The following is a 25,143-nucleotide window of genomic DNA, read 5'->3' as shown; positions in this document are numbered from 1 at the left end:
GGGAGAAGAAAAAGAAGGGCACAGTCCTACACCACTCACACAGTGAGTGTTCCAGTCCTACACCACTGACATAAGAGGGTTCCCCACATCCAGGGATGAGGGAGCTAAAGGAAAAAAGAGTGGGCTGAAACTAGGGGGTCTCCAGAGGTTGAAACCTTAAAACCTGAAAGAAAAGGGGGGGGGGGGGGGGAGAATACTCACCTTTTGTCAGAAGAACTTACCTAATGAAGTCTTCCTAATGAAGTCTTCAGCCAGCTTTTAGTAACCTGCATCATGCCGGGCTGTAACAGCGAGACGAGCAGGGAAAAGTGGGGGACCCGGACCCATGAGGTACAACCCCAGGCGCTGACCGTTGGTGAGAGGGGGTTGACAGTACATCCACGATGTCTGTGCCCCCTCAATCGCAAATGGGGAAAACAGTGAACGCTATGTCCCCACCTGAAAAACAAGGAAAAGAAAAATCTAACTAAACGTCCCTAATCTTAAAAAATAAAAATGACCAGGTCTGGAGAACACCAGACCAGTGTCTATCTCCTGCAGACACTAAGCTAAAACTGATTACCTCAGGCTCTGTAGACGGGTATATCCTGCTGGGAGGAGACAACTTTTTTTGTTACCATAGTGTCAAGTCTCCTAGCACCAACAGCATATACCAAAGATCTGTGTCCCCCAATGGAGCAGATAGAGAAAAAATCTTATCCCATATCCAGTCCCGGAAACCCGTAGGTCTCTGAAACTGGAGACACAAGCCTGGCATAGAATGCAGGTGCTGCAGAGAGAATGCGGGTGCTGCAGAGAGATCGCAAGGGGTCCCAGCAGTGGGCCTCCACCCCCGCGATCACATATCTTATCTCCTATCCTTTGGATAGGGGATAAGATGTTTTATGCCCGGAATACTCCTTTAACCCCTTAAGGACCGGGGTTTTTTCCGTTTTTGTATTTTCGTTTTTTGCTCCTTGCCTTTAAAAAACCATAACTCTTTTAATTTTGCACCTAAAAATTCATATTATGGCTTATTTTTTGCGCCACCAATTCTACTTTGTAATGACTTCAGTCATTGTGCCCAAAAATCTACAGTGAAACGGAAAAAAAAATCATTGTGAGACAAAATTGAAAAAAAAAACGCAGTTTTGTAAATTTTGGGGGCTTCCGTTTCTACGCAGTACATTTTTCGGTAAAAATGACACCTGATATTTATTCTGTAGGTCCATGCGGTTAAAATAATCCCCTACTTATATAGGTTTGATTTTGTCGTACTTCTGGAAAAAATCATAACTTCATGCAGGAAAATTAATACGTTTAAAATTGTCATTTATGACCCATATAACTTTTTTATTTTTCCGTGTATGGGGCGGTATGAGGGCTCATTTTTTGCACCGTGATCTGAAGTTTTTAACGGTACCATTTTTGCATTGATAGGACTTATTGATCATTCATATTGATATTCATTTTTTCACGATATAAAAAGTGACCAAAAATGCACTATTTTGGACTTTGGAATTTTTTTTGCGCGCACGCCATTGACCGTGCAGTTTAATTAACAATATATTTTTATCATTCGGACATTTCCGCACGCGGTGATACCATATATGTTTATTTTTATTTACACTGTTTATTTTTTATGGGAAAAGGGGGGTGATTCAAACTTTTAATAGGGAAGAGGTTAAATGATATTTATTCACTTTTTTTTTGCAGTGTTATAGGTCCCATAGGGACCTATAACACTGCACACACTGATCTTTATCATTGATCACTGGTTTCTCATAAGAAACCAGTGATCGATGTTTCTGCCGCTTGACTGCTCATGCCTGGATCTCAGGCACTGAGCAGTCATTCGGCGATCGGACAGCGAGGAGGCAGGTAGGGACCCTCCTGCTGTCCTGTAAGCTGTTCGGGATGCCGCGATTTCGCTGCGGCTATCCCGAACAGCCCACTGAGCTAACCGGCATGGTTTCAGTTTCACTTTAGACGCAGCGTTCAACTTTGAATGCCGCGTCTAAAGGTTTAATAGTGCGCGGCACAGCGATCAATGCCGCGCGCTATTAGCCACGGGTCCCGGCCGTTGTCCCGCGTTATAGATCGGGAGCGGACACATGAAGTTGCAGTACGTCATGTGTCCTTAAGGGGTTAAGTTACATAATAGACAAATCACCAAGTCCAGATGGTATTCACCCCCGTGTTCTAAGGGAGTTAAAGGGGTACTCCAGTGGAAAACTTTTTTTTTTGTTTTTCAATCAACTAATGAAAGAAAAGTTAAACAGATTTGTAAATTACTTCTATTAAAAAATCTGAATCCTTCCAGTACTTATTAGCAGCTGTATACTACACGACCACAGTGCTTTCTGCTTACACTTCTGTCCATGTCAGGAACTGTCCAGAGCAAACCTATGCTGCTCTGGACAGTTCCTATAATGGACAGAGGTGTCAGCAGAGAGCACTGTGGTGGTGACAGAATAGCAATCTAAAAATAAAATAATTTCCTCTGTAGTATACAGCCGCTAATAAGTACTGGAAGGATTAAGATTTTTTTTTTATAGAATCTGTTTAATTCACACCGCCTTGTAATGCGCCCACAGAGCACTTGAAATACACATATGAGGTATTTCCTTACTCGAGAGAAATTGGGTTACAAATTTTAGGAAGATTTCTCTCCTTTTACCCCTTGTAAAAATTCAAAAACTGGGTCTACAAGAACATGCAAGTGTAAAAAATTAAGATTTTGAATTTTCTCCTTCAATTTGCTGCTATTCCTGTGAAACACCTAAAGGTTTTATAATGGGATCATTTGTGGGGTATTTCTAATATGAAGACCCTTCAAATCCACTTCAAAACTGGACTGGTCCCTGAAAAATTTCGATTTTGAAAATTTTGTGAAAAATTATAAAAAATTGATGCTGAACTTTGAAGCCTCTGATGTCTTCCAAAAGTAAAAACATCTCAACTTTATGATGCAAATATAAAGTGGACATATTGTATATGTGAAACAATGTATAATTTATTTGGAATATTCATTTTACTTATAAGCAGAGAGCTTCAAAGTAAAAACAAAAATGCAAATTTAAATTTTTTCATAAAAGTTTCGATTTTTCACCAAGATATGATGCATGTATCGACAACATTTTACCACTAACATCTCTTTCAAATGGTCTCCTTCTGCTATCAAGTACCTGGGGGTCTATATCACTTCTCGCTATTCCTCGCTTTATTCTACCAACTATCTCCCCACTCTTTAGGGACCTCCGTGCTCTTTTGGAGAAGTGGCGCTCACAGTATATTTCCTTTTTTGGGCGTATTGCAGGCGGTGAAAATAACCATACTTCCGAAACTGCTGTATTTTTTTTTAAAACATTGCCGGTTAGTGTGTAGCTGTCTGCGCTTCGCTCGTTTCAAACAGCCATTTTTAAATTCATTTGGGATGGGAAAAGGCATAGACTCCCTATGTCTGTCATGATGGCTGGTATAGAAAAGGACTTCAAAAGGACCGGGATTTTTGGCGCTAAACACGGAGGGATAGACGGAGCTCAGGTAAAGGAATCAAGGTTTAATAGCAATGCGTTTCACTGCGCTTGCACGGCTTTATCTGGCCTGATGATCAGAAAGCCTGATGAAGCCGTGCAAGCACGGTAAAACGCGTTGCTATTAAACCTTGATTCCTTTACCTGGGCTCCGTCTATCCCTCCGTGGTCAGCGCCGAAAATTCTGGTCCTTTAGAAGTCCCTTTCTATTCCATAATTCTTCAGGAAGGCTGCAGACTATAGGATTGTGATCCTTAAATCACACGCGATCAGCATTGTTGTGTATGCCACTACACAACTTAGCAGGGTGAGCACGTAAATTTTTCTTTTCCCACCCTCGTGCTGGCTATACTCCACAGGGAGCGCCTTTCTTCTTTCTCTTTTCATGATGGCTGGTAGGATGTCTGGGGGTCTTGCGGTCCCGGATGTGATTAAGTACTACTGGGCTGCCCCTCTGCGCCATCTTGCGGCGTGGTCGTCCTATCACACCTACAGCCGATGGATGGAAATAGAAAAGCTTTGGCTGGCCCCTTTCCACCCCAATAAACTGATCTGGTCCCCTCCTGCATCCACTGTCTTTCTATCCCCCTTATTGGACCCGATGGTGTTCTCCAAGTATGTCTGGGGCTATTGTTCTGTGAAATTTAAGCTATTCTCCCCCTTTTCCCCTCTTCATTCTTTTCTTTATCACCCTGACTTTCCTCCTGGCCTTTCTGCAGTCATGGTACGGAAGTGGGGTTCTAGGGGCCTTTTTTGTTGGGCGGACATTGTAGACCCTCTCTCTCGCTCACTTCTTCCCTTCTCTCAATTACAATCTCGCTGGGATCTCCCCTCATCTGAATGCTTTCATTACTTGCAGCTGCAACATTTTTTGTCCTCTACCACTGGCTCCTCTGTGATTTCTCTGCCTACTGGGTTCGAGAGGTTATGCAGAGGCGGGCCTCAGGTGAGGGGCCTTCTCTCCGACATCTACTCCTTGCTTCTGCAACCTCCTGTGGGTATCCCGGTGTCACACTGCTATATGGGTTGTTGGGAAGATGCTCTAAACACTACCTTTACTCTCCCTCAGTGGAGGCTTATCTAAGAGAGGGCCTCTAAGGCATCAAATTGTACGGCCTATAAGGAAACTCAATACAAACTGCTTATGGGGTGGTATCATACTCCTGAACTATTGAGTAGGTTGAACCTTATATCCCCCCCCCCCCTCTCAATGCTGGCGTTTTGGGGTTGGTTTGGGTACGGTGTCTCACATCTTTTGGTCCTGTCCCCTGATAGTGGACTACTGGCAAAGTACAAAGTCGTTCCCTCTTGACCCTCTTACATATTGTCACGATCACACCCTATCGGTCCAGCCAAGACGCTAGAGAGAGTGTGATGGTGCAAGGGTTAAAGCCGCCAGACCTCTGGGTATCCACTACTAGTCCCAGCAAGTCACCAAATTAACCCTTAGATAAACGTGTTTCCACCAGAGCTGCCTTCAGAAAGGTGAGCTCATATATTCAGAGATCAAAGACCAGAGCTGATTAATTAAACATTTAATCTGATAAAAGGTATCACAGTGCTGTATATATATATATATATATATATATATATATATATATATATACATATATATATAAATACAGGAACAAATGACAAACAGGTATAACAATATATAAAAGAGTTTTACAAGGCAAGTTCAGAAAACAAAAAGATGAAGTTCTTACAGCATGATGATATAGCAGTCCTTGTCAGTGAGAGTCCAGCTCTTGTCCTTAGGATGGTCTTGTCAGCTTGTTGCACAGCCTTGAACACCCTGAGTCTAGCATTGTTAAATATTATATATCTGCCTTTTTGGAGGGAGACTCCATTCCCCCCTCCCCTCTGATCCCACCAGGGGGGCATCTCTGTTCCTGGCCCTCTTATCTGGTTGATTATATGATGGTATGAGAGTGCATGACTTCCTGCTGCTTCAAAAGAGCCTCTGACTTCAAAGGAGATGTAAACAAATAGCCAGACCCCCAATAAAATGCAATACACAAACCCACAGTCTGAATGACCTCTCACCCATGTCTTGGATGATCCATCACACACAATTATAATTATAATACACATATAGGATTTTAATAATCAGGCCTTGGGCCTGACACCTCCCCTTAAGATGGGGACAGAGAGATCTTGCCTTCCAGGCTGATAGATCTGTCTCCATCAACCCTCTATTTCTTTTCTTGACACCCCAGGTCCTGAATTCCCAGGCAAAGATGGCACTGAAGGGGCCTAGTACCTGATTAAGCTGCCTCCTCCTTTAATCTGAGAGCTGTGGATTGATCTCCACATCCTGAAGGGATCACTGTTTCTTAGCTTCCTCCACTAGGTCTAGTAGGGGATCACTACCCAGCCCTTCCTCAGGTGCACTACATACACTGAGTACCACCTCCTCAGGGTCATAGTGGGCCTTCAGCATATTAATGTGGTACTGTCTCTGCCTCTGACCTTTCTCATCAAGGGCTACTACATATGCGGAGGGTTCTAGGCACCGTAAAATGGTAAAGGGACCCTCCCAGGCCGCCTGCAACTTATTCTGACTAATGGGGTTCAGAACCATTACCTTCTGCCCCACTTCATAGACCCGGTCCCTTGCATTGCGATCGTACCAGTACTTCTGCCTGGACTGTGCTGCTACGAGGTTGTCATGTACCAGCCCAGTCAGTGCCTGCATCCTGTCCCTGAATCTCAGAACATACTCCACCACAGAAGTCTCAGGGGCAGGTAGCCCCCCTTCCCATTCTTCCCTAACTAAATCTCGGGGTCCCCGCACTTTGTGACCATACAATAACTCAAAGGGCGAGAAACCTGCAGGCTCTTGGGGTACCTCCCTGTAAGCAAATAACAGATGGGGTAAATACTTTCCCCAGTCTCTGCCCTCTGATTCTCCCGCAAACCTTTGCCTGTACCCCAATCCAGGTACACACGGGTCATGGGCACAGCAGGCCGCACACCTCCAATTCTTTTTAAAGCCATGGTTCTTCCGGGGATGATGTCCTCTGTATCCACCACTTCAGGCCGCACCAAGGTAAAGGAGGCTCCAGAATCTCGCAAACCCACTGTCACCCGGTCACCCACAGTTACACTCTGAAGGTTATCCGCTCTTTTCTCCACCGCTTCAGACACCAGAAGAACGGCTGTGTGTCCTCCAGCTACTGGTGGAGAATTCTTTTTGGTGGGGCAAGTGGCACTCAGGTGCCCAATATTCTTGCATCTGTAACATCGGCGGGTGTCCCCCTGACCCAATGTGGCTCCTGTTGCTTTTGGGGATGATGGCAAGAATTTCCTGGCTGGCCTGGTGGTGCTCTGTGGGTGTGTGGCTCCCCTCCAGGTACTTGCTCCAGCTTGTGCAGATCCACGCTTTGCTGCTGGAGCCCGGTTATTGGCAAAGTCATCTCCTAGTTCTGCTGCTTCCATGGCTGTCTTGGGCTTGCGGTCCAAAATCCACTCTCTGGCTTCGAAGCTCCGTGTTTGGAGAAACTGATCCAGGACCATCAAGTCCTCCAGGGCCTCATAGGTAGTGACTTGTAGGCCCCCAGTCCATTGCCTGAATGCAGTCCTTAGCTGACCTGCATGTACAGTGCAGCTTTCTGTGGCGCTTTGCTGCAAAGTCAAAAATCTTTTCCGATAAGCCTCTGGAGTCAGATTAAAACTTTTTAGCAGGGCAGATTTTATTACCTCATAGTCCTGGTCACTCTCAGAGGGAAGCGAAGCAAAGACATCCAGAGCTTTCCCTCGCAGCCGTGGGGTTAGATATCGTCCCCACTGTTCCTTAGGTAGATAGAACTGCCGGCAAACCTTTTTAAATCCCCTCAGGAACACATCCAGATCACCATCTTTCTCCAACATGGAGAAATGTTCCAAGCGGGGTTTGTGGTCTCCTTGATCCTGCAGCATCCCCTCTCAGCCTCAGAACCTCCAGTTCATGCCTTCGCTGGGCCTCTCTTTCTGCGGCCTCTCTTTCTGCAGCTCGTATCTGGGCCTCTCTCTCTGCAGCTCGTATCTGGGCCTCTCTCTCTGCAGCTCATATCTGGGCCTCTCTCTCTGCAGCTCATATCTGAGCCTCTCTCTCTGCCGCCGCCTCTCTCTCTGCGGTTTGGTACTGGAGAAGCAGTTGGAGTTTCATATTGGCATCCACATTCCCAAGGTGTTGTAAGGCAGTCCGCATATAAGAGTCCAAGGCCTCATGTGGAGTACTGTCCTGATGGGGAGTAATGTTATATTCCCCAGGAGATATACGTCCTTGGATGGCAGTTCCAGCTGTAGGACTTTGTCTCATGTTACTCAGCTCTTCTGCACGGGCATCATACTCCACAAGATCAGCAATAAGTTGTTCCTTGTTCTTTCCTGCAGTAGGGGTGTCCTTTTCTTGGCACATTAGCTCCAGTGCAGGCTTGGACTGCTTGCGATATGCCTCCATATTTCCGAGATGAGACAGAGGAGGTAAAACAGGAGATGGGGAGGACAGAACTGTCTTGCACTCTTTTTGTATGTATTTTAAACCAGCACTGAGCTCTGTCTTTGGAATTTACAAACAAGAAGATGTATGCAATTTCTTTTTAGTGCTTCCACCAGTTGTCACGATCACACCCTATTGGTCCAGCCAAGACGCTAGAGAGAGTGTGATGGTGCATGGATTAAAGCCGCCAGACCTCTGGGTATCCACTACTAGTCCCAGCAAGTCACCAAATTAACCTTTAGATAAACGTGTTTACACCAGAGCTGCCTTCAGATAGGTGAGCTCATATATTTAGAGATCAAAGACCAGAGCTGATTAATTAAACATTTAATCTGATAAAAGGTATCACAGTGCTGACTATAGAAAAATACAGAAACAAATGACATACAGGTATAACAATATATAAAAGAGTTTTGCAAGGCAAGTTCAGAAAACAAAAGATGAAGTTCTTACAGCATGATGATATAGCAGTCCTTGTCAGTGAGAGTCCAGCTCTTGTCCTTAGGATGGTCTTGTCAGCTTGTTGCACAGCCTTGAACACCCTGAGTCTAGCATTGTTAAATATTATATATCTGCCTTTTTGGAGGGAGACTCCATTCCCCCCTCCCCTCTGATCCCACCAGGGGGGCATCTCTGTTCCTGGCCCTCTTATCTGGTTGATTATATGATGGGACCAGAGTGCATGACTTCCTGCTGCTTCAAAAGAGCCTCTGACTTCAAAGGAGATGTAAACAAACAGCCAGACCCCCAATAAAATGCAATACACAAACCCACAGTCTGAATGACCTCTCACCCATGTCTTGGATGATCCATTACACACAGTTATAATTATAATACACATATAGGATTTTAATAATCAGGCCTTGGGCCTGACACATATCTTCTCCAGCTTTCTCACCCTGCGCTAAGAAGTTATTTAAGCTCTTCATGCACGTTAGTCTTAGATGCCAAGACTCTCATTGCCAAATGCTGGAAGAGGACCCTTCCCCCCCCCCCCCTCTGAATCCGACCTCTTATCCAGACATTCGTTCTATGGAATCTTTAACGGCTTCCCTTAATAACTCTATCCCTTTGTTTCTCTCAGTCTGGGAACCCTGGGACCGTTTTTCTGATAGGAAACCGCCTTGATTCTCTCTTTTCCCTTACTCTCTCTTTCTCTGGTTTTCCTTTTCTGCCTACCTGTGTGTGTGGGTGTCAGTTTTTGTTAGTCTCCGTGTATCCTATGGTCTGTGCTCCCTTCCCTGACCTCCCTCATTTGTGGCCCTTGTGCCTTGTCCCTATACTTGCTGCCGTGTGGACATATCCTTATTTGTTTTTATTATGTGCTCAGATGACTATTTAGTTATGGTTCTACATGTATGTCCCGAAGGCTGGTGGAGTGATTTAGTCGCTTCCCTAGTCTGTCCTGACTTTATCACTTGCATATATGATCACCTGTCTAGCCTTGTCTGTTAACGGGCTGTTAGGATTCGGCAGGCTGGAGGTGGATCCTCTGTGTCAGAGAGGGATTGGCGTGGACCGTGTCGGTGGACCGGTTCTAAGTTGCTACTGGTTTTCATCAGAGCCCGCCGCAAAGCGGGATGGTCTTGCAGCGGCGGTAGCAACCAGGTCGTATCCACCGGCAATGGCTCAACCTCTCTGACTGCTGAGATACAAGGGACTGGCGCGGTACAAGGGAGTAGACAAGAGCAAGGTCGGACGTAGCAGAAGGTCAGGGCAGGCAGCAGGGATCGTAGTCAGGGGCAACGGCAGGAGGTCTGGAACACAGGCTAGGAAAATACAAGGAAAGGCTTTCACTGGCACAAGGGCAACAAGATCCGGCAAGGAAGTGCAGGGGAAGTGAGGTAATATAGCCAGGAAGCAGGTGGAAGCTAATTAGGCTGATTGGGCCAGGCACCAATCATTGGTGCACTGGCCCTTTAAATCTCAGAGAGCTGGCGCTCGCGTGCCCTAGACAGCGGAGCCGCGCGCACCAGAACATGACAGCCAGGGACCAGGACAGGTAAGTGACTTGGGATGCGATTCGCGAGCGGGCGCGTCCCGCTATGCGAATCGCATCCCCGCCGGCAGAGTTAGTGCAGCGCTCCCGGTCAGCGGGTCTGACCGGGGCACTGCAGAGAGAGGAACGCCGCGAGCGCTCCGGGGAGGAGCAGGGACCCGGAGCGCTCGGCGTAACACGGGCCTTGGCCCATTTGATGTTTATGTTGTGTTTTTTTCTATTTTGATTTGTATCTTTAAAAATTCTTCAAACAAAACTACAGTTTAACATTTTTTATTTTTTTTTACCACTAACATAAAGTAGAATATGTCACGAAAAAACAATCTCTGAATCAGAATGAAAAGTAAAAGCATCCCAGAGTTGTTAATGCTTAAAGTGACAGTGGTCAGATGTGCAAAAAATTCTCTGGTCCGTAAGGTGAAAATGGGCTGGGTCGTTAAGGGGTTAAGTAAAGTAATAGACAGACCCCTATTTCTAATATTCAAGGATTCCATAGTGACAGGGACCGTTCCCCTGGACTGGCGCATAGCAAACGTGGGCCCAATATTTAAAAAGGGGTCAAAAGTGACCCCAGAAATTATAGGCCTGTTAGTTTAATCTCCATTGTATGTAAAATGAGGGTTTTCTAAGAGATGCTATTTTGGAGTATCTGAATGAAAATAAGTGTAAGACACCATATCACATGGGTTTATGAGGGATCGGTCCTGTCACCTGATCAGCTTTTAAAAAGGAGGTGAGCTCAGGACTGGACGGGGAAAAAAAAACACACACAACGCTGGATGTAATATATCTGGATTTTTCCAAAGCATTTGATGTGGGGACCACAGGGGGCAGTACTGGGTCCTATTCCATTTAATATATTTATTAATGACCTTGTTGAGGGATTGTATAGTAAAGTAGCAATTTTTGCAGATGATACTAAACTCTAAAGTGGTTAACACAATAGAGGACCGTGCACTGTGTATAGCAAACAACACCATAGCGGACAGCACACTGTTACAAATGGATCTGGATACGTTGGAGGTTTGGACTGAAGTGGCAGATGAGGTAACATTGATAAATGTAAGGTAATGCACATAGGGAGGAAAAATCCAGGCTGGGAGTATGTATTAAATTGGAGAACACTGGGAACGACTTACATGGAAAAGGACTTGGGAGTTTTAGTAAATGGCACATTTACCTAAAGTGACCAGTGTCAGGCAGCTGCTTATAAGGCAAATAAAATCATGGGTTGTGGAAAACAAGGACATAATTCTACCACTGTACAAATCACTAGTCTGACCACATCTGGAATACTGTGTACAGTACTGGTCAGGCCACACATGGAATACTGTGTACAGTACTGGTCAGACCACACATGGAATACTGTGTACAGTACTGGTCAGACCACACATAGAATACTGTGTACAGTACTGGTCAGACCACACATAGAATACTGTGTACAGTACTGGTCAGACCACACATAGAATACTGTGTACAGTACCGGTCAGACCACACATAGAATACTGTGTACAGTACTGGTCAGACCACACATAGAATACTGTGTACAGTACCGGTCAGACCACACATAGAATACTGTGTACAGTACTGGTTAGACCACACATAGAATACTGTGTACAGTACTGGTCAGACCCCACATGGAATACTGTGTACAGTACTGGTCAGACCACACATAGAATACTGTGTACAGTACTGGTCAGACCACACATGGAATACTGTGTACAGTACTGGTCAGACCACACATGGAATACTGTGTACAGTACTGGTCAGACCACACATAGAATACTGTGTACAGTACTGGTCAGATCACACATGGAATACTGTGTACAGTACTGGTCAGACCACACATAGAATACTGTGTACAGTACTGGTCAGACCACACATGGAATACTGTGTACAGTACTGGTCAGACAACACATAGAATACTGTGTACAGTACTGGTCAGACCACACATGGAATACTGTGTACAGTACTGGGCACCAGTGTACAATTCTGCTGAGAGCAGTCAGAAATCCGAGCTCAAACGCCAACTAAAACATCTCCTCCAGAGGCGCTCACGCACATGGTGGAACAAAACCACTCTTGAAAAATATTTGGCCCAAGGTTTAATTCCGCGGGGACTTAGGATTCAGGTGTTCCCCTCATTCCCTATAGACAGCGATAACTTTAAGGACCAGTGGGAAGCAGCATGCTCCACGTGCTCCAAAACCTTTTTGGAATTATTGGTAAGCCATAATATACAAACACTCACCTCTCTGGAAACTGAGATAGAGGAACTATCTAGAAAGATCCGTCTAGATCTATCTACAGAAGAACTGACGACATGGAACCAAGAAGTGGACTCCTGGTTTAAAGACTGGGAGGAGAAAATCGAAATAGTTAAGGTGAAAAAATACCAGAGGGATCTGACAGACCTCCAGCTAAACCGGGTGTATCGCTGGAGGACTCCCCAAACGAACCTGGTAAGAACCTCTTCAATCTCCTCTATTTCTTCGATTGGAGCCTCTTCAAGTACATCTTCATCTAGCTCCCAACGCAATAAATTTAAGAAATCACGACGCAAACCTGAATATAACCAACGCCCCAATGAAAGACGTTTTACCAGACAGAGAGGAGACACACCGGCACCTGGACCGTCCCTTAAGGTAATTAACCTTACAGATGTGACCTTAACCAATGAACAGGAATCTGTGCTTAGCCTGGGTTTATCTTTTTGTCCTCAGGCTAACTTTAATCTTTTCTGTACAGTAAAAGACATCCAACTATTTGCACGACGCCTGATCCTCAAAAAACTGCACACAAGACACTTTGATCTGAACACTGAAAACCTGTTGGGTTCCACGATAGAACAGGAGGCTATTTTAAACTTACAATCATTACTGGATGAACAGGATCTTATGCCACAAGTAGGAACAGGTGAGTACCCGCGCTACCTTTTACCTAAGAGTGTCACCTTCCCTCCTACGACTTTGGTTCCTGAGGTGGATATGTTTATCAAATTGGTAATTAGGGACTTGAGACGCCTGGCAGAAACAAGAGCCAGTGACAATCTAACATACCCCCAGCGAAAGGCTGTTCAGGAACTGAGGGCTTTGAAAAACGTGGTTATAAAACCATCAGACAAGGGGGGTAATGTTGTCCTATGGCCATCTCATATGTATGAGAAGGAAATGTTTAGACAACTACGTGATTCCAATTGCTATAAGCGACTCACTTTTAACCCCCTGATGTCTTACCAACAGGAACTAGCTCATATTCTGGACAATGCTGTGGAGGAAAACATCTTGAATTTGAAACAGAAACAAGGACTAATTATACAGTACCCGACCATCCCTACAATATATCTACTGCCGAAGATCCATAAGAACGCACTGATACCTCCTGGAAGACCTATTGTGTCTGGGTGTAACTCCCTGACTGAACCAATATGTAAGTGGATTGACTTTTTCTTGAAGCCTCTAGTCGAACTGTTACCTTCTTACATTAAGGATTCAAATGATGTTCTACGTAGACTTGATGGTGTCCAACTAGATGATAACTCCTACCTTGTGACATGTGATGTAGAATCACTATACACGTCGATAAGACACAATGACGGTATAGCAGCCACTAAATTTTTTCTGGAATCCAGCAACTTGGAGGGAGATCTATGTGCCTTAATCCTGGAACTGTTGTCCTTCATTCTAACGAGAAATTTCTTTATCTTTAAAGGGGTCTTCTACCTACAACTGCAGGGAACGGCTATGGGGGCGGCTTGTGCGCCCTCATATGCCAATTTGTTCCTTGGGTTGTGGGAGAGGACCCTCTTTTCGTCGGATACCTGCCCCTTGGCTGAAAAAGTACTGTCATGGGGCAGATATATTGATGATATCCTGTTTATTTGGCAGGGTACACTAGACGAGTTGGAACAGTTCATGGATGCCCTCAATAACAACAACTTAAACATTCATCTAACGCATAAAGTGAATAAAACTAATATTGAGTTTTTGGATATCCAGATACAGGCGGACGCCAATGGATTTATCCAGACGAATCTACATCGTAAATCTACTTCGGCTAATACCGTACTACACGCCAGCTCTGCTCACCCCACACATTTGATCAGAAATATTCCCATAGGTCAATTCCTACGTGCAAGACGCCTGTGCTCCACGGAACAGGACTTTGAAATGCAGGCCCGTGATCTAGAGAAAAGGTTCCGTGAAAGGGGCTATAGCAATCGGAGCATTAAAAGGGCATACCGGAGAGCGAAAAAAACGGATCGTGCGTCATCCCTACATAGAACAAGGACCAACAAGACAACTGACAACCAGGTGAGGTGCATTTTAGATTATAATTCTCGTAGCCATGAGATTAGGCAGATACTTGAACAGCATTGGCCCGTCCTACAAGTGGATGAGACACTAAATGGTATGATACCTTCGAGACCAGCGATTGCATATAGACGGAATAGAAACTTGAAGGACCTTCTGGTGAGGAGCCACTATGAGACTGAGGAGCCATATCTATTTGGCTCCAAGGGCCCCAAAAACGGCTGCTCCCCATGTGGTAAATGCCTTGCATGTAGTAATATATTACGGACTGATATGTTTCGCAATTCATCCTGTACCAAGTCATATGAAATCAGGCAGAAAATAAACTGTGTAACCAAAGGGGTGGTATATGTTGCACAATGCCCATGCGAATTGCTATACGTGGGCATGACCACCAGGGAGCTCCGCCGACGGGTCAGAGAGCATATCCTGGATATCAATGCGGCAGCCAATGAAACAAACCTTCAGTCTTTGAAAACCCTACCAAGACACTTTAAACTTAAACACAACAGTGATGCCACTCTCCTCAAATTCATAGGTATCGACCACGTCCCGGTGGGTATCAGAGGTGGCCAATGGAAGAAATTGGTTGCACAAAGAGAAACGCGATGGATCTTCAGGCTGGACACACTTGTACCTCACGGCTTAAATGAGGTAAACAGCTATGCCCCATTTTTGTGAGGAGTATTGGTTGGTTTCTGAGCTCGGATTTTTATTAGTGTGTGTAATTAATGGGTTTTAAGTGATTTTTTAGCAGCTTCTATTTTATTTTAACTGTTTATTAATTCATTCCTTCTTTTTTATCTGATTGTCTATTTAGATGTGTTATGAGACTTACCAACCAGGGCCACCACGTGACTACTTTTAGCCTCCCTCTATCGTTGGAGTGACCTTACCATCGGAATCATGTTGGGACTCTATTTCTCTTATCAATTTTCAAAAACATACTTTTTTATGTACACTTCCAGGGTCACAATCCTCTCTTTATATATTCTTTACATATATTTTTAATACTTTTTCATTTTTATTACTAATTTTCACTTAATTATATATTCCTTGATACGACATTTTTACTCCCACTTTTTGTACCCCATGTTCCTTTATGCATGATTATTATCCCTTTTCTTTCATATTACCTCATCACACTTCTACATAGGTTTTTCAATCACACATACACGTTTTTCACTCACACCATTCACCTCTCTCATCCCTTATTACCTTCCGTACACTTATCTCACACTACACTGCCACTCCCTTATTTTATTATATATTATATTTTATTTATTTTTTATTTATTTATTTTTTCTATATATCCATTTTTATGCCCCTCTTTGTTTATTTATTTATATTACCTTTGGGGCTCTAATCTAATTGCTTAAACTATATTTAACATTCACTGCTTACCTATTTAATTATGATAGTGGTATTAATTATTAAGCCATATTCCATATTTCCACTTTCTCACACATTCATTGACATTATGTTTCCTTCCCCCCCCTTTTCTCTAGGTAGATATCTATATAGGTTTCTTTTCCCCCCTTCCCCCCCCCCCCCCCTTCCTGCATGTCACTTTTATTTTGGCACTGTGTGTTCACTTTGCACTTGACTTATTTTCACTGTTGCTCCTCTTACATCTATTCCCTTTTCCTCCCCCCCCTTTTTTTTTTTTTTTTTTTTTTTTTTTTTTTTTTGGCACGCGATGCACTTTACCTAGATCCTTCATGATGCTGTACTGCCTTTGTGCAGTGCAGCTACATGAATATCTATATAATAAAACATATAAATATATGAAAAAATACAATAATATGCACTTGCATCCACACAACATGTGACCCTAATATTATATGTACTTACCTTAAGTGTGTACTCTTTATGTATTTACTCACAATATGTACCCATCATGATATTTAGTCCCTGATATGTAATCTATAATATGTTGATATAGAAATGAATATATTTTATTTATTTATGCTTGAATTGTGTCTGTATATAATTATAACCAACTACCTAGAGTTATGAACTTTCGCTTTAGTAGGGATTTTCGCATCTGAGCACTTTTCAAGCCTCGCTTTGATAGCGAGGCTTGGTCCTCTACTGGATTATGACACAACCCTAGTATATGATTGGCCCGTACATCCGAGCCTCACTCTGGAAGCGAGGCTTGGTTGTCTCGCGACGTTGTGGAGCCCTCTGACGTGATTTTCCGTTGTCAGGTGATGCGCGCTGACGTATCTGTTTCCGGACCTCGCTACGGAAGCGAGGCTTGGTAACAGTGACCTATGGGCGATTATGACGCCTTAACTACATCACGTGCTTTAGTCCCTGGTTTTAATTGGTTTAGTCTCTGCATATATACATACCCCACACTCTATTGACCACACCCCGGAAGAAGCCTTCATTGGTGAAACGTTGGGTGGCGGGTGGCTGTAGCATTGTACTCCCTGCTCCACTTGGTAATGTATATCCTTATTTTGTCTAGCTTAGGGTTTGTTCCACCTATAATACGTTACTGATCCCCTGAGGCTCCCTTTTTTGCTCTCTGATTTTCTGTACTTAATTGTGATTTGAGCATTTTGCCGGATCATTTCCTAATATCTATTCCACAACCCTTGAGCTGTAGCCTCCCTTATTAATTCATGGGAAACAATACTTATGTGCACTATTTATTTAACTCTTCCCCTGGCAGACAAGCATAGCCCCCGTTCTTCTCTCTCAGCATCTCTTGGATTCATGTTTACTACTATATATGTATTCTTTTAAATTATTTTAAATGTCTTGTCATTTTTCACGTTAATAAAGTATACTTTGTATCAATTATGTCCTGTTTGACGCCTTTTCCTTTATGAATTACTCTATGTCTTGTGGCGTAGGACCTACTGTGTGGGAATTTTTTTCTTTGGGTATAACATTGATAAATGTAAGGTAATGCACATAGGGAGGAAAAATCCAGGCTGGGAGTATGTATTAAATTGGAGAACACTGGGAACGACTTACATGGAAAAGGACTTGGGAGTTTTAGTAAATGGCACATTTACCTAAAGTGACCAGTGTCAGGCAGCTGCTTATAAGGCAAATAAAATCATGGGTTGTGGAAAACAAGGACATAATTCTACCACTGTACAAATCACTAGTCTGACCACATCTGGAATACTGTGTACAGTACTGGTCAGGCCACACATGGAATACTGTGTACAGTACTGGTCAGACCACACATGGAATACTGTGTACAGTACTGGTCAGACCACACATAGAATACTGTGTACAGTACTGGTCAGACCACACATAGAATACTGTGTACAGTACTGGTCAGACCACACATAGAATACTGTGTACAGTACCGGTCAGACCACACATAGAATACTGTGTACAGTACTGGTCAGACCACACATAGAATACTGTGTACAGTACCGGTCAGACCACACATAGAATACTGTGTACAGTACTGGTTAGACCACACATAGAATACTGTGTACAGTACTGGTCAGACCCCACATGGAATACTGTGTACAGTACTGGTCAGACCACACATAGAATACTGTGTACAGTACTGGTCAGACCACACATGGAATACTGTGTACAGTACTGGTCAGACCACACATGGAATACTGTGTACAGTACTGGTCAGACCACACATAGAATACTGTGTACAGTACTGGTCAGATCACACATGGAATACTGTGTACAGTACTGGTCAGACCACACATAGAATACTGTGTACAGTACTGGTCAGACCACACATGGAATACTGTGTACAGTACTGGTCAGACCACACATAGAATACTGTGTACAGTACTGGTCAGACCACACATAGAATACTGTGTACAGTACTGGTCAGACAACACATAGAATACTGTGTACAGTACTGGTCAGACCACACATGGAATACTGTGTACAGTACTGGGCACCAGTGTACAAGAAATATATAGTGGAGCTGGAGAAGGTTCAAAGACGGGCAACCAGGGTAATACAGGGAATGGGAGGACTACAGTACCCAGAAAGATCAGAATTAGGGTTATTTAGTTTAGAAAAAAGAAGGCTTAGCCCCTTAACGACACAGGATCCTGCATCATATCGCGTCGGTCCCGGCGCTCATCAACGGCCGGGACCCGCGGCTAATACCACACATCGCTGATCGCGGCGATGTGCGGTATTAACCCTTTAGAAGCGAATATTTAACCCTTCTAAAGCGAAAGTGACCCGGCTGCTCAGTCGGGCTGTTCGGGACCGCTGCGAAAGTGCAAATACGGAAAAACCTTGAGTCCTTAAGGGGTTAGGGGGGAACTAATAACTATGTAAATTAGGGGACAGTACAGAGATCTCTCCATGATCTATTTATATCCAGAACTGTATCTATAACAAGGAGGTGACCTAATAATATATCAGGACAGTACAGAGATCTCTCCATGATCTATTTATACCGAGGACTGTATATATAACAAGGAGGTGACCGAATAATATATATAATATATCAGGACAGTACAGAGATCTCTCCATTATCTATTCATACCCAGGACTGTATATATAACAAGGAGGAGACCTAATAATATATATAATATATCAGGACAGTACAGAGATCTCTCCATGCTCTATTTATACCCAGGACTGTATATATAACAAGGAGGTGACCTAATAATATATATATATATATATCAGGACAGTACAGAGATCTCTCCATGATCTATTTAAATCCAGAACTGTATCTATAACAAGGGGGCATCCTCTACGTCAAGAGCAGAGTTTCCCAACCAGGATGCCTCCAGCTGTTGCAAAACTACAACTCACATGCTGGGAGTTGTAGTTTTGCAACACCTGGAGGCACCCTGGTTGGGAAACACCGGTCTAGAGGAAAGAAGGTTTCTACACAAGCACAGATGGGTTCTTCACTGCAAGAGCAGTGAGACTGTGGAATTCTCTCCCGGAGGAGGTGGTCATGGTGAACTCTGTAACAGAGTCCAGGAGGAGGGGCCTGGATGCACTTCTGGAGAGTAATAACATTACAGGTTATGGATAATAGATTTATAGGGACAGATCATTGATCCACAGATTTATTCTGATGACATATTTGGAGTCGGGACATTTCCTATCCCAGACATAATAGTGGAGGAGGGCTCCCATTACATCCAGATGCCGTACAGACATAGATATAGACTGGTGTAAGCTTGTAAAAAGGAAGAGAAGAATGATCGATATCTTACCACAGCGAGCAATTCTCTGAACGGCACTGTGACACAGTGGATCTGGGTGCTTTCTGGGCCCGACACACCAGGCTGCTGCTCAAGAAGAGGATCGCTGGGGGTGGGACGACTACCAGAGACATTTCGGGAGCGTCAGAGGGGAGTAGAGGTTTGTTTTGTTATATACTACAGAACAGGCATACTATTGAACCCCCCTCCCCCAGCCCCTGGATAGCATTTCATGGGAGCCCCCTATACATAGGAACATGCAGCTCAAGGATCTACATCAGTGTTTCCGTACCAGGGTGCCCCCAGCCATAACCATCAGCGGTCGGGGCATGCTGGGAGTTGTAGTTCTGCAACAGCTAGAGGCACCCTTGCTTGGAAACACAGATCTACATAAACTCATAATCATTTAAAGTATTCACATTATACCGTACGTGAATTTATAGCCTATATTCTGAACTGCACCGACTCATCACAAATAACAATTGGCAGAATTATAAAAGAACAGATGACGTTTATTTACAGACACCAAAGTAACATTAATAATACATTTAAATACAGACAGCGACACAATTACCCTAATAATACATTAATACACAGACAGAATCACAATTACCTTAATACTCTAATACAGAAGCTTCTCTCATACAGGACACAGGCCACTCATTGTGCCCCAGATCCCTCCATGATGCTGAAGATCCACCGAGGAGGTACCAACACCATCAGGAGACCTTCCCCACTAATCACCTACAGCCCAAACCCCTTACCGGAGGGGTGGAGAGCGCTGCAAAGAATGAGGACTCCAATACCACCAATACTGTACAACGTGCCGGGAATCATACACCCACCATATATACCATGATGACTGACAGATCCTGTATACAGAGTATACACCCACCATATATACCATGATGACTGACAGATCCTGTATACAGAGTATACACCCACCATATTTACCATGATGACTGACAGATCCTGTATACAGAGAATACACCCACCATATATACCATGACAGGAATAATCCCCCAGATGACTGACAGATCCTGTATACAGAGTATACACCCACCATATATACCATGACAGGAATAATCCCCCAGATGACTGACAGATCCTGTATACAGAGTATACACCCACCATATATACCATGATGACTGACAGATCCTGTATACAGAGTATACACCCACCATATTTACCATGATGACTGACAGATCCTGTATATAGAGTTTACACCAACCATATATACCATGATGACTGACAGATCCTGTATACAGAGTACACCCACCATATATACCATGACAGGAATAATCCCTCAGATGACTGACAGATCCTGTATACAGAGTATACACCCACCATATATACCATGACAGGAATATTCCCCCAGATGACTGACAGATCCTGTATACAGAGTATACACCCACCATATATACCATGACAGGAATATTCCCCCAGATGACTGACAGATCCTGTATACAGAGTATACACCCACCATATATACCATGACAGGAATATTCCCCCAGATGACTGACAGATCCTGTATACAGAGTATACACCCACCATATATACCATGACAGGAATATTCCCCCAGATGACTGACAGATCCTGTATACAGAGTATACACCCACCATATATACCATGACAGGAATAATCCCTCAGATGACTGACAGATCCTGTATACAGAGTATACACCCACCATATCTACCATGACAGGAATAATCCCTCAGATGACTGACAGATCCTGTATACAGAGTATACACCCACCATATATACCATGACAGGAATATTCCCCCAGATGACTGACAGATCCTGTATACAGAGTATACACCCACCATATATACCATGACAGGAATATTCCCCCAGATGACTGACAGATCCTGTATACAGAGTATACACCCACCATATATACCATGACAGGAATATTCCCCCAGATGACTGACAGATCCTGTATACAGAGTATACACCCACCATATATACCATGACAGGAAGAATCCCTCAGATTACTGACAGATCCTGTATACAGAGTATACACCCACTATATATACCATGACAGGAATATTCCCCCAGATGACTGACAGATCCTGTATACAGAGTATACACCCACCATATATACCATGACAGGAATATTCCCCCAGAACACTGACAGATCCTGTATACAGAGTATACACCCACCATATATACCATGAGAGGAATAATCCCTCAGATGACTGACAGATCCTGTATACAGAGTATACACCCACCATATATACCATGACAGGAAGAATCCCTCAGATTACTGACAGATCCTGTATACAGAGTATACACCCACTATATATACCATGACAGGAATATTCCCCCAGAACACTGACAGATCCTGTATACAGAGTATACACCCACCATATATACCATGACAGGAATATTCCCTCAGATGACTGACAGATCCTGTATACAGAGTATACACCCACCATATATACCATGAGAGGAATATTCCCCCAGATGACTGACAGATCCTGTATACAGAGTATACACCCACCATATATACCATGACAGGAATATTCCCCCAGAACACTGACAGATCCTGTATACAGAGTATACACCCACCATATATACCATGACAGGAATATTCCCCCAGATGACTGACAGATCCTGTATACAGAGTATACACCCACCATATATACCATGAGAGGAATATTCCCCCAGATGACTGACAGATCCTGTATACAGAGTATACACCCACCATATATACCATGAGAGGAATATTCCCCCAGATGACTGACAGATCCTGTATACAGAGTATACACCCACCATATATACCATGAGAGGAATATTCCCCCAGAACACTGACAGATCATGTATACAGAGTATACACCCACCATATATACCATGAGAGGAATATTCCCCCAGATGACTGACAGATCCTGTATACAGAGTATACACCCACCATATATACCATGACAGGAATATTCCCCCAGATGACTGACAGATCCTGTATACAGAGTATACACCCACCATATATACCATGACAGGAATATTCCCCTAGATGACTGACAGATCCTGTATACAGAGTATACACCCACCATATATACCATGACAGGAATATTCCCCCAGATGACTGACAGATCCGGTATACAGAGTATACACCCACCATATATACCATGACAGAAAGAATCCCTCAGATGACTGACAGATCCTGTATACAGAGTATACACCCACCATATATACCATGATAGGAATAATCCCCCAGATGACTGACAGATCCTGTATACAGAGTATACACCCACCATATATACCATGACAGGAATATGCCCCCAGAACACTGACAGATCCTGTATACAGAGTATACACCCACCATATATACCATGACAGGAATATTCCCTCAGATGACTGACAGATCCTGTATACAGAGTATACACCCACCATATATACCATGAGAGGAATAATCCCTCAGATGACTGACAGATCCTGTATACAGAGTATACACCCACCATATATACCATGACAGAAAGAATCCCTCAGATGACTGACAGATCCTGTATACAGAGTATACACCCACCGTATATACCATGAGAGGAATAATCCCTCAGATGACTGACAGATCCTGTATACAGAGTATACACCCACCATATATACCATGACAGAAAGAATCCCTCAGATGACTGACAGCTCTCGTATATACTGTAGTTCCTGTCATGGTATATATGCAGCCCCCAATCTCCATAACAACCAAAATAAACCCACCCTTAGTTTGGATGAAAATGGCCGTAGCCTCGAATATGGGTCATATCAAAATAAACAGCAGTGGAAAAACCCCTTCACATAATACCCAATATAATCACCAATATAATAACCATATTAATAAACCATAAATAACCTATAAATCTGCTCCATCTGCCCAGAGTCCATGTCCTCCTGTCAGCACTGATTAGACCTCAATATTAAAACTGACACTAAAATAACAAAAAGGGGACAGTGGGCGGGTGGGTGTCACCTCCTCAGTCTTCTCACACTGACAGGGACCCCTCTCCTGAGGCACAAATATATGGACCGCTGGATTCCCTATATACCTGCTGAGCCAATCAGCTGCAACCACTGGGTCTATTCTGCCTGGCAACAGAACATCTGGCTGGAGAATCTGCCCAGCAACAACTGGGGTAAGACCACCTGTGGAATAGAATGAAGGGGGGACAGACTGGACCAAACCAATAAATGTTCAATGACAACCATTACTAAAATAAGGGAGGGAAGGCACAAGTATAAAGGGGGCTCCTGTCAGGAATATTCCCGTACATGACTGACAGCTCCTGTTTACAGAGTTCACTCACCATATATACCATGACAGGAATAATCCCCCAGATGACTGACAGATCCTGTATACAGAGTATACACCCACCATATATACCATGACAGGAATATTCCCCCAGATGACTGACAGATCCTGTATACAGAGTATACACCCACCATATATACCATGACAGGAATAATCCCCCAGATGACTGATAGATCATGTATACAGAGTATACACCCACCATATATACCATGAGAGGAATATTCCCCCAGATGACTGACAGATCCTGTATACAGAGTATACACCCACCATATATACCATGACAGGAATATTCCCCCAGATGACTGACAGATCCTGTATACAGAGTATACACCCACCATATATACCATGATAGGAATAATCCCCCAGATGACTGACAGATCCTGTATACAGAGTATACACCCACCATATATACCATGACAGGAATAATCCCTCAGATGACTGACAGATCCTGTATACAGAGTATACACCCACCATATATACCATGATAGGAATAATGCCCCAGATGACTGACAGATCCTGTATACAGAGTATACACCCACTATATATACCATGACAGGAATATTCCCCCAGATGACTGACAGGTCCTGTATACAGAGTATACACCCACCATATATACCATGACAGGAATATTCCCTCAGATGACTGACAGATCCTATATACAGAGTATACACCCACCATATATACCATGAGAGGAATATTCCCCCAGATGACTGACAGATCCTGTATACAGAGTATACACCCACCATATATACCATGACAGGAATATTCCCCCCAGAACACTGACAGATCCTATATACAGAGTATACACCCACCATATATACCATGACAGGAATATTCCCCCAGATGACTGACAGATCCTGTATACAGAGTATACACCTACCATATATACCATGACAGGAATATTCCCCCAGATGACTGACAGATCCGGTATACAGAGTATACACCCACCATATATACCATGATAGGAATAATCCCCCAGATGACTGACAGTTTCTGTATACAGAGTATACACCCACCGTATATACCATGAGAGGAATAATCCCCCAGATGACTGACAGATCCTGTATACAGAGTATACACCCACCATATATACCATGACAGGAATATTCCCCCAGATGACTGATAGATCCTGTATACAGAGTATACACCCACCATATATACCATGACAGGAATATTCCCCCAGATGACTGACAGATCCGGTATACAGAGTATACACCCACCATATATACCATGACAGGAATATTCCCCCAGATGACTGATAGATCCTGTATACAGAGTATACACCCACCATATATACCATGACAGGAATATTCCCCCAGATGACTGATAGATCATGTATACAGAGTATACACC

At 43.6% G+C, this 25,143-nt stretch overlaps 1 protein-coding gene across 2 annotated transcripts in view; it reads right to left on the bottom strand.

Moving 5' to 3' along the window:
• The window catches only part of CNN3 (calponin 3), a 136,437-nt gene extending 112,963 nt beyond the window's left edge, over positions 1-23,474 (bottom strand). Inside the window, exon 1 of one of the 2 annotated variants that reach the window (XM_056554138.1) lies at positions 23,335-23,474. The gene's annotated coding sequence lies outside the window, so the exon portion shown is untranslated. Of the gene's footprint in view, positions 1-19,505; positions 19,615-23,334 lie in introns of those variants that run through there. The other variant, XM_056554136.1, reaches the window with a different exon arrangement.
• Positions 23,475-25,143: the final 1,669 nt, after the last annotated feature.

This window comes from Hyla sarda, unplaced genomic scaffold, assembly GCF_029499605.1.
Source record: "Hyla sarda isolate aHylSar1 unplaced genomic scaffold, aHylSar1.hap1 scaffold_578, whole genome shotgun sequence".
Taxonomy (NCBI): Eukaryota; Metazoa; Chordata; class Amphibia; order Anura; family Hylidae; genus Hyla; species Hyla sarda.
This window is presented reverse-complemented; position numbering and strand designations above follow the sequence as displayed.